This window comes from Panthera onca, chromosome D4 (assembly GCF_046562875.1).
Source record: "Panthera onca isolate mPanOnc1 chromosome D4, mPanOnc1 haplotype 2, whole genome shotgun sequence".
In the NCBI taxonomy this organism is placed as follows: Eukaryota; Metazoa; Chordata; class Mammalia; order Carnivora; family Felidae; genus Panthera; species Panthera onca.
This window is the reverse complement of record NC_138351.1, coordinates 53210324-53221955: the sequence shown is the minus strand read 5'-3', so window position 1 is coordinate 53221955 and position 11632 is coordinate 53210324.

Here is an 11632-nt window from a genome sequence, read left to right as displayed (position 1 = left end):
AGAATACTCTGTTAACAAGCAAGGCTACCATTCAGAATAGAAATAGAGACAGAATTTCTCAGGCAAATAAAAACTAAAGGAATTAATGACCACTAAACCAGCCCTCCAAGAAATATTAAAGTGGACTCTGAGTGGAAAAGAAATATTGAAGAGGACTCTTTGAGTGGAAAGAAAAAATCCTAAGTGAGAATACTAAAAGTAGGAAACACAAAAGCAATAAAAATAAATGTATATGTAAAAACCAGTCAAGAGATTCACAAAATAAAAGGTTGCAAAATATGACAACACATACCTAAAATTTTTGGGGGGGGTGGGTGGGAAGGAGTAAAGAATAGGTGTAAAGTTAGGTGACCATCAACTTCATATGGACTGCTATGTGTACAAGATGTTATATACAACCTTACTTGTAATTGCAAATCAAATCAGTAATAGATATGTCAAGAATAAGCAAAAGGAACTCAAGTATATCACTAAAGAAAACCAAGAAATTAAGAAAAGAAATCAGAGAAAAACCATAAAAAGAACCACAAAACAAGTAACAAAATGGCAGTAAATACATATACATCAATAATCACTTTGAATGTAAATCAACTAAATAATCTAATCAAAAACATAAGGTGACAGAGTGCTTAAAAAAAGGCCCACTGATATGCTCCCTACAAGAGATTCATTTCACACCTAAAGACATCTATAGTGAAGTGATGGAGAAACACTTATCATGCAAATATGACGGTGAAAAGAAAGCCAGGGTAACCACACTTTTACTGGACAAAACAGACTTTAAAACAAAGACCGTAACAAGACACAAAGAAGATCACTATATAATAAAGGGTAAAATCCGACAACAAGATATAACAATTGTAAAAATTTATGCACCCAATATGGGAGTACTCCAAACCATAAAACAGTTAATAATAAACATAAAGCAACTAATTGATAGTAATACAATAATAAGAGGGGACTTTAACACTCCACTTACAACAATGGGCAAATCGTGCAAACAGAAAATCAACTAAGAAACAGTGGTATGAAGGACAAAGTGGACAAGATAGATTTAACAGATATATCCAGAGCATTCCATCCTAAAACATCAGAATACAATTGTTTTTAAGTGCATGTGGACATTCTCCAGAGTAAATTACACATCAGGCCACAGAGCAAGTCTCAACAAATTCAAAAAGATAAATGTCCTACCATGTATCTTTTCTAATCACAACACTATGAAACTAGAAATTAACCACAAGAAAATATCTAGAAAGAGCACAAATACATGGAGACTAAATAACATGCTACTCAACAATGAGTAGGTCACAAGCAAGTAATCAAGAAGAAATAAAAAAAATTACATGGAGACCAATGAAAGTAAAAACACAATGGTCCAAAATCTTTGGGATGAAGCAAGCACAGTTCTGAGAGGGAAGTTTACCCTCAGTACAGATCTACATCAAGAAGCAAGAAAAACCTCCAACAACCTAACGTTGCACCTAAAGGAGCTATAAAAAGAAAAGGGACACGTGGGTGGCTCAGTCAGTTAGGCACCCAACTCTTGATTTTGGCTCAGGTCATGATCCCAGGGTGGTGGGATCAAACTGCACAACAGGTTACACGCTGAGCATGGAACCTGCTTACAGTCCTCTCTTCTTCCCTATGCTCCTCTCTCTCTCTCTCTCCCTCTCTCTCTCTCTCAAAATAGTAAAAAAGAACAAACCGAACCTATAACCAGAAGAAGGAAGGAAATAATAAAGATTAGAGAAGAAATGATATAGTAACAACAACAACAACAACAAAATAGAACAGTTTGATGAAACCAAGAGCTAGTTCTTTGAAACGATTAACAAAATCGAGAAATCTCTAGCCAGACTCATCAAGAGAGGGAGAGGGAGAGGGAGAGGGAGAGGGAGAGGGAGAGGGAGAGGGAGAGAGAGATGGAGAGGGAGAGGGAGAGGGAGAGGGAGAGGGAGAGAGAGATGGAGAGGGAGAGGGAGAGAGAGATGGAGAGGGAGAGGGAGAGAGAGATGGAGAGGGAGAGGGAGAGAGAGATGGAGAGGGAGAGGGAGAGAGAGATGGAGAGGGAGAGGGAGAGAGAGATGGAGAGGGAGAGGGAGAGAGAGAGAGAGAGAGAGAACTCCAAGTCACAAATGAAAGAGGAGAAATAACACCACAGAAATACAAAGCATTTTAAGAGAATATTATGATAAATTATATGCCATTTGATGATCTGGTAGAAATGGTTACATTCCTAGAACATATAAACTACCAAAACTGAAGCAGAAATAAATTGAAAATTTCAACAGGCCAATTAACAGCAATGAACATGAACCAGTAATCAAAACACAACAAACTTAAGTCCAGAACCATACAGATTCACAGGTTAATTCTACCAAACATTTAAAGAAGAAAAATGCCTATTCCTCTCAAAATATTCAAAAAATGGAAGAGAAAGAAAAACTTCCAAATTCATTCTATGAGACCAGTATAAAGACAACACACACACAAAAAAAATAAAGACACCACAAAAAAAGAGAACTACAGACCAGTATCTCTGATGAACATGGATGCAAAAATCTTCAACAAAATACTAGCAAAGCAAATCAAAAAATACATTAAAAAATCATCCATGATGATCAAGTGAGATATGCTCCTGGGATGCACGAGTGACTCATTATTTGCCAGTGTATCAATGTGACATATCACATCAATAAGAGAAAAGATAAGAACCATATGATCATTTCAATAGATGCAGAAAAAGCATTTGAAAAAATACAACATTCATTCCTGATAAAACCCCCAACAAGTTGGGCCCGACATAATAAAGGCCATGTATGAAAAATCCAGAGCAAACATCATACTCAGTAGGGAAAAACTGAGGGCTTTTTCCTAAGCTCAGGAACAAAACAAAGATGTCCACTCTCACTACTTTTATTCAACATATTTCCGAAAGTCCTAGCCACAGCAATCAGACAAGAAAAAGGAATAAAGGGCATCCAGATTAGTAAAGAAGATGGAAAACATTCACCATTTGCAGATGGCATGACTTTATAAAGAAAACCCAAATGACTCTACCAAAAATACTACTAGAACTGATAAATTAATTCAGTAAAGTTGCAGGATACAAAATCATTGTACAGAAATATGTTGCATTTGTATACCCTAATAATGAAGTAAGAGAAATTAAGATAACAATCCTATTTATGATTGCACCAAAAAAACCCTATGAAAAACTTAACCAATGAAGTGAAAGACCTGTACTCTGAAAAATATAAAACTTTGATGAAAGAAACTGAATATAACACACAAAAAAATAGAAAGACATTCCATGCTCATGAACTGGTACAACAAATATTGTTAAAATGTCTATACTACCCAAAGCAAACTATACATTTAATTCAATCTTTATCAAAATACCAACATTTTTCACAGAACTGGAACAAACAATCCTAAAATTTGTATGGGACCACAAAAGACCCTGAATAGCCAAAACAATCTTGAAAAAGAAAAACAAATCTGGAAGTTAACAATGCCTGATTTCAGATTGTATTACACATGTGTAATGTCAACACAGTATGGTACTGGCACAAAAGTAGACACATAGATCAATGGAACAGAACACCTAGAAATAAACTCCATCTATATGGTGAACTATTCTTTGACAAAGCAGGAAAGAATATTTCATGAGTGAAAGACAGTCTCATCAACAAATGTTTTTGGGAACACTGGACAGTTATAAGCAAAAGAATGAAACTGGACCACTTTTTACACCATACATAAAAATAAACTAAAAATTATAAAAGACCTAAATTTGAGATTTGAAACCATAAAGATCCTCAAAGACAGGCAGTAACTTACCTGACATTGGCTTTAGAGACTTTTCCAGATATGTCTCCCAAGGCAAAGTAAACAAAAGCAAAAATAAACTATTGGGACTACATTAAAGTAAAAACCTTCTGCACAGCAAAGGAAACCATCAGGAAAACTAAAAAGCAACCTGTTGAATGGGAGACAATATTGGCAAATTACATATTTGATAAAGGGTTAGTCATCAAAATATATAATGAACTGAGACCACTCAATACTAAAAAAACAAAAAGCTAAACTGAAAAGTGGGCAGAAGACATGAACAGTCATTTCTCCAAAGAAGATATATTGATGGTCAAGATACACATGGAAAGATTCTCAACATCACTCATCAGGGAAGTGCAAATCAAATCTACAATGAGAAATGGCTCAAATAAACCACACATGCAACAAAAGTGTTGCCAAAGATGTGGAGAACAAGGAACACTTATATACTGTTGGTGGGAAGCAAACTGGTGCAACCTTTGTGAAAACCAGTATGGAGTTTTCTCAAAAAAATTAAAAATAGAGCTATTTTGTGATCTGGTAACTGCACAACTGAATATTTACCCCCAAAATACAAAAACAGTAATTCAAAGGAAGACATTCACCCACATGTTTATAGCAGTATTACTGACAATAGCCAAATTATGGAAGCAGCCCAAGTGTATATCAATAGATGAATGGATAAAGAAGAGGTACTACACACACACACACACACACACACACACACACACACACACAGGCAATTATTTATCAATAAAAAAGAATGAAATCTTGTCATTTGCCACAACATAGATGGAGCTAGAGAGTATCATGTTAAGCAAAATAAGTCAGAGAAACACAAATATCTTACATTTCACTCATGTGGACTTTAAGAAACAAAACAAATGGAAAAAGGTAGGGGGGAGACAGAAAGATACAAAGCAAGAAACAGACACCTAACTACAGAGAACAAACTGATGGTTACCAGAATGGAGAGGTGTGGGGGATGGAGAAATAGGAAGTGTGGATTAAAGAGTACACTTATGATGAGCACTGAATAATATATATAGAATTCTTGAATCACTATATTATGCACCTGAAACTACGATACCATATGTTAATTATACTAGAATTAAAATAAAAAAAACTTAAAATTATGTTTTTAAGTTTTTAAAATTATTTTAAGAGACAGAGAGAGTGAGTCAGGGGGGCACCTCAGTGGGGCGGTGGCAGGTAGAGAGAGAATCTCAAGCAAGCTCTGCACTGCCAGCATGGAGCCTAACACAGGGCTCGAACTCACAAACTGTGAGATCATGACCTGAGCTAAAATCAAGAGTCAGATACTTAACTGAATGAGCCACCCAGGTGCCTCTAATATTATTTTTTAAAAATAAAAACTATTTTAGGGGCGCCTGGGTGGCTCAGTCGGTTCAGCGGCCAACTTCGGCTCAGATCATCATCTCGCGGTCCTTGAGTTCGAGCCCCGCGTCGGGCTCTGTGCTGACAGCTCAGAGCCTGGAGCCTGTTTCAGATTCTGTGTCTCCCTCTCTCTGACCCTCCCCTGTTCATGCTCTGTCTCTCCCTGTCTCAAAAAAAGAAAAAAAAAACGTTAAAAAAAAATAAAAAGTATTTCAGAACCAAGAAAAAAGAAAATGGGCAAATACATGAAAAGACAGTGCATTGAAGAGCATATATAGGTGGCAAAGAGAGCACATGAAAAGATATCCTGTATCATTACCCATCAGGAAAATGTAAATCAGAACCAAACTGAGAAGTACATCAAACTTATATGAATGTTCAGAGTGAAAAAGATGGGATAAGGGATAATAGCAAGTTTTGGAGAGGATGTGAAGAAATTGGAACACTTATACACTCCTGGTGGTAGCATAAAATGATACAGCTGCTTTCGAAAATAATGTCAGGTCCTTAAAATGTTAAACATTAAGTTGCCATATGATGTAACATTTCCACTTTTACATATGTACCCCATACAAATGAAAACATGTCTGTATAGTAACATGTACATAAGTGTTCATCGCAGCATTATTCATAATAGCCAAAGCGGAAAAAATTCAATTACTCATCAAATTATGAAAGGTTGAACAAAATGTACATCCATTATAGTATACCCATACAATGGAATGTTATTTGGCCAGCCACATGTAAAAAGTTAAGAAGTACTGATATATGCAACAACATGAATGAACTTTGAAATTATTACCCAGAATGGAAGAAGCCAGGCAGAACCGACTGTGTATCATATGATTCCTTTTATATGAAATATCCAGAATAGGGGAATCTATAGTCAGAAAGTAAATTTGTGTTGCCTAAGCTAGGCAACTGTGGGTTGGTGGTGTGGAAATGTAAATGCTGCCCACTATTAAATATGGGGTTACTTTCAGGGGTGATGAATATGTTCTGGAAATAGAATAGTGATAGGTGAATAACTACAAATATAATGAAACTATTTAATTGTTTACTGTAAATGGGTGGATTGTATGGTAGGTGAATTATAAGTTGTTAAAAAATAATAGTTCCAGTAGATTAAAACAGGCTATGAAATGTATAATAAGAGATGATATGGAGAAACCATCTATTGAAGGCATCAAGCTCTGTCATATTTCACTGAAAATTACCTGCCCATTTTTCTTTCCTCCAAATTCTACACTTTCACACCAAGTGATAATGGCAGTGGTTATGAGTAATTTGCTAGGGCAAACAGTCCCATACCGTGTTCTCCATGGATTTTTATGCTGGCTACTCTAAAATTCTGCCAATTTTTAGCATAGAAGTACTTGCAAACTTTAATTTTGAAATGTCTTTAGGAATGACTCACCTTTTCCCAAGTTTAATGTATTTGGGCCCTGAAAAAATTACAGACCCACAGTGCAGCTATTTTACATTTGAAAAACTCTCCAGCAGGTGTGTCTTTCTCATTTGCAATTGTCTACTTAACTGTCTGCTCAGAATGCAGTAAGTAGCACGTTTAGTATACTCAGGTTTTATTTTGCTGAGTAATTCGCTTGTTTTATCTCTATTTGAGATACTCCTAGTAAGTTATGTATTGAACAAATGTCTATGAACCAAATTATCTTTTTCAACTTATTTCCATGGTACCTTTGGGATTGTGTTCCTACAGGAAATCTTTTGTGGCTGGTACCTATCAACTTCCAGCTCACACTAAAAACAGTACTCTCTAGAATGAGGCCATGCCTATCACCCACAGTCAGGACATTTTGTTGAGGGGACTGGATTGCTGATGAATTTCTCAGAATCTTCAAAAGGGAGAAGTATTTAGCACAATGTTACAGCACACAGGATTTAAAATCAGAAAGATCTGTATTCAAATTATAGGTCCAATGAAAAATAGCCAAGGCAAATAAACAGTCTAAGTGTCTATTGACAGATGAATACATAGTGTGGTGTGTACACACACACACACACACACACACACACACACACACACGCACACAGGAATACTATCTAGTCATAAACAATAAGGAAATCTTCCCACCTGCAACAACATGGATGGATATTAGAGCATTATGCTAAGTGAAACAGATGAGACAGTGAAATACACTTGTGGTCTGGTCTCACTTAAAAGCATAAACTAAAAACCAAATTCATTAAAAAAAAATTGAAAGATCAGATTTGTGGTTACCAGGGGTAGGGATGGGGTATCAGGGAATTGAATAAAGGTGATCAAAAGATACAAACTTCCAGGGATAAATAAGTACTAGGGATATAATGTATAACACGATAGTCATAGCTATCACAAACGTATGTTATATTTGAAATGTGCTAAGAGAGTAAATCCTAAAAGTTCTCATTACAGGGAAAAATAATTTTTGCCAACATATAAATAAGTGAATTAATAAATATACTTTCCAGCACAAGAGCCTATGTCTTGCTCCTCATTGGAAGAGTCCAGTACATTTTGCCTTGCTAGCAGTATATACTAAATAAGAACAACAATCTGGAGTCAGCCAGACCTGGGTTCCAGTCCTAGATTTCTCACTGATGGTTTAAGTAAGATGTTCACCTTGAACTTCAAACTCTTCATCTACAGTAACAGAGATAATTATTGTCCCCCATTCATACGGTTATTGAAAAGACTCAATGAAATAAATTATATAAAGTTCCGAGACATATGCCTGACAAACAGCATTAAATGATCATAACTATTTTTATTACACTTGCAGCTATAGCAAATTCAGACACAGTCTTTTGTGGACCCACATCTAGGTTTATGAAGATGGAACTATGTCTATTCCATACCTGAGAATACCGAGAATTTGGTTCAGGTAGAAGGTCATTTATCTAACTCACTCAGGAACACCATTTAATTTTTTCTAAAAAAATCAAAGGCACAAAATACACCCCTGCTTTTTGTTATTTATTTCTGATGACTAGTCTTTCTGGACCTGACCCAAATTGTTTTTAGCATGCAGATTATGTGACACACTCTTAGTATTTGAAAGTAGCATATACTCTTTACAATGTGTATCAGATACAGAAGTCTCCAATTTCCCAGAGGCCACAGCTACCATTCCACTCCTATTACAAAGGTACTTTCCACTGCTTCTCAGTGGAAAGCAGTGATGCCAAGTAATGATAGCTTTTGTATGACGGCCATTTTTTTTCCCTAGTAAATTTCTCTTCTTGCCCTCCAGATAGCACACTGTTTCAATACATGTGGTTTTCATATGTTTTTTTTTTTTCCTACCCAATACTAAAAGCTTTTATACCTTTTCTATTCAATATGAGCCAGTCAGGATGCCTGACAAATGAATCCACTTCATATAGCTCCATCAACCAACTAAATATGTCAACAGAATGTATTAGAGATAACATACCATCAAAAATGTTCAATTCTTTGCCTGATCCAGCTATACTCCAGATGTTCCTAATCATCACTCCTGGGCTCAGTCCTACCAGGCTGTGGAGTGGATGATATTTACAGCTCTCCCTCCTAACAGGGAGATTATGGTAATTTTCTAATTTACAACACCATATCATAAGTATTCAAAATATAATTTTAAGCGAACAATTCCTAGCCATTTATACTCTCTTAACAAACTCCTACACTGATCTTTCAGATGGGGCTATAGCCAGTCCTTTGGTCTGTATCACAAGTTCCTAGATTTGCTGATAGGCCCTGGTCTCAATGCCTACCCACCCCGTCTGTCCAATAATAAGGAACAAAATTGTAGTATTTACTGTAAACCATTTGTCTGCCCTCTATCATTAGAAATATTTTCATATTTAAGATATGTTTTAGGATAAGACTCCTATTTGTGCTTGATTGACCATGGACTTATCTATATCATTGATACCAGTTCTCCTTTCCCTCTCCCAGAAAACATCACTATTAGTTTGATGGTAAGTGGAATACAATTCCTTTAAGTACTTAATAAATTTTGTCAATTTTAGGTGCAGCCTTTGTTTGTCCTTTTATTACTTTTCTCCTTGATATGATGGAATTATTCTGAATTAATTTCTGAAAAATTAGTTCTAAAAATCTTACAACCATGGGAATTATTAATATTCAGAGATGATGTTTCTTTTTCTTTGGTTTCTGGGATATTTTAAAGAGTGTTAATTCTTCATGATGTGACTATTATGTGTATTTTTTTTTTTCATATTGTGAAAAAAATATGATGCTAAGATTCTCAGCATCTTAAAAAGGCACTGCAATCTGGGAACAAATAGAAGGCTTATTGCACTGCTATGTGGCTACTGGGTGCTCATTAAATATTAGTTGATGTTTGAAAAGTTAAGTGGAATGTAATTGCTTTCTGCATAAGGAGACTGCAAAGTAGAACTCTGGCCATGCTGGAAACTGAAAGAAGTGATTTTAAAAATCAAGAATAAGGGCCTTCCTCATATTATTATTTTGGTACCTTGGATTGGATGTTACAAAATGTCATAGAGAGTAATTATGATTGAGACATACCACAATATTTTTTCTGGAAACTGGATGTTTTGACAAATATAGATCTTATTCAAAACTGAAAAGCTTTTTTTTTTTTTAAATACTCTGATGACTTTCATTTTGTATTAATTATTTGGGATAGGAGTAAGGTTACCAATAATGATTAATTTATGTTCTATAAAATTCTATGTTAGCAAATCTGTATTTCAAGTGAATCTTGGCTCCAGACAAAGTGACTTGCCTCTATAATAATTTATCTTAGATTGGTGACTGAAATTCACTCACCATTGACCCAGTGTTCATGCCCTCATTTTTCCTTAGAAACATGGTAACTACTAGAATACACACTAATTACATACAAAGCACAATTACATCCACCTATACACTGCTGATATTTACATAACTATCAGTCTAATATAATACAATTCCTTTAAGTACTTAACAAATTTTGTCAATTTTAGGTGCAGCCTTTGTCCTTTTATTACTTTTATCTACAAGGACTACAGGAACTTTTTGACATCCTTCATTCTCAGGTTGGGATTCAGTAAGAAAGGAATGCCTGGAATGGAGTTAAAATATTATCCCTAATCTGTCTTCTCAGCAGAAGCAGGTTGCAGCTCTGAAAATGTTGTACATCTTTGTGATGAATGGGTATTTTCTCGCTGTTAGGATCCATGTTTTAGATGTGCTTCTCATATCATACTTGGTAGATGTGTTGTTCAAATCTTCTGTTTTTCCTAATTTTAGTGTAATGTTCAGAGAAAATAGTGATGTAGGTGGTACTCTGGGCATTTATTTTCCACCTTTGATCTACTATTGGTTTCTGCCCATTTCCAAGCAAGTTCAGATATCCTCTAAATTTTCTTTGTTGTTTGCAGCTGTGATGATTTCTCTTGATTTCAAATGATAACCTGTCTGATTCAGACTTTGGAACCAAGAATGCATTGTAGATAAGAGACTTGCAGTGTCTGGAAGAAATGTAAACTTGTTCATCTGCTTTTACTGCTACATACAATGAAAATCCCATTATCATTTATGGATAGACAGCTGGCTGACCATGACTTTCTGTTAATAAAAGCAAATTAAATTACACTATGATAACCAGGATTAAAAAGCTGATTGAAAGCAAGTTTGGGGGAATCTTTGCTGTTCTCATGATACATTAGAATGATGGGCAAATGTAATTCAAGAAATGCTGCATAGGGTGGCTCTTTCTAAGGGAATTAAGTAATTTAAAGGGAAAAAAATGACAAAACTGAATCCCTAAAGTATGTCTTTACATAGGCTGAAACAAGGGATAATATATAACTTTTTTTTTTTTTTTTAATTTATTTTTGGGACAGAGAGAGACAGAGCATGAACGGGGGAGGGGCAGAGAGAGAGGGAGACACAGAATCGGAAACAGGCTCCAGGCTCCGAGCCATCTGCCCAGAGCCTGACGCGGGGCTCAAACTCACGGACCGCGAGATCGTGACCTGGCTGAAGTCGGACGCTTAACCGACTGCGCCACCCAGGCGCCCCGGGATAATATATAACTTTAAAAATCTGTTATCACTAGCAGCACCAGCAATCTAGTAGATAATAATTAACTTATTATTTTATAGGTTGCCAAACTGCAATGGCAATTGAATTTACTGACTCTCCAGATCTCTTCTGTCAAAGTCAGGACATGGATTTTAAAAATGTGGGCTCTACGAAGAGAAATATAGGCACACAGGAAACTTCCAAAGTCAGGATTTCCCCAAAACCTCAGCTCTCCCTGAGTCTCCTCTGTCAGCTAAAACAGACTCTTCTTCACCTATTTGATAAGTTTGTTTGTCATTTTAATGCTTTAAAGAATGCTCAAATGAGGCACTTGCTTTTCAAGATAAGGTCAAT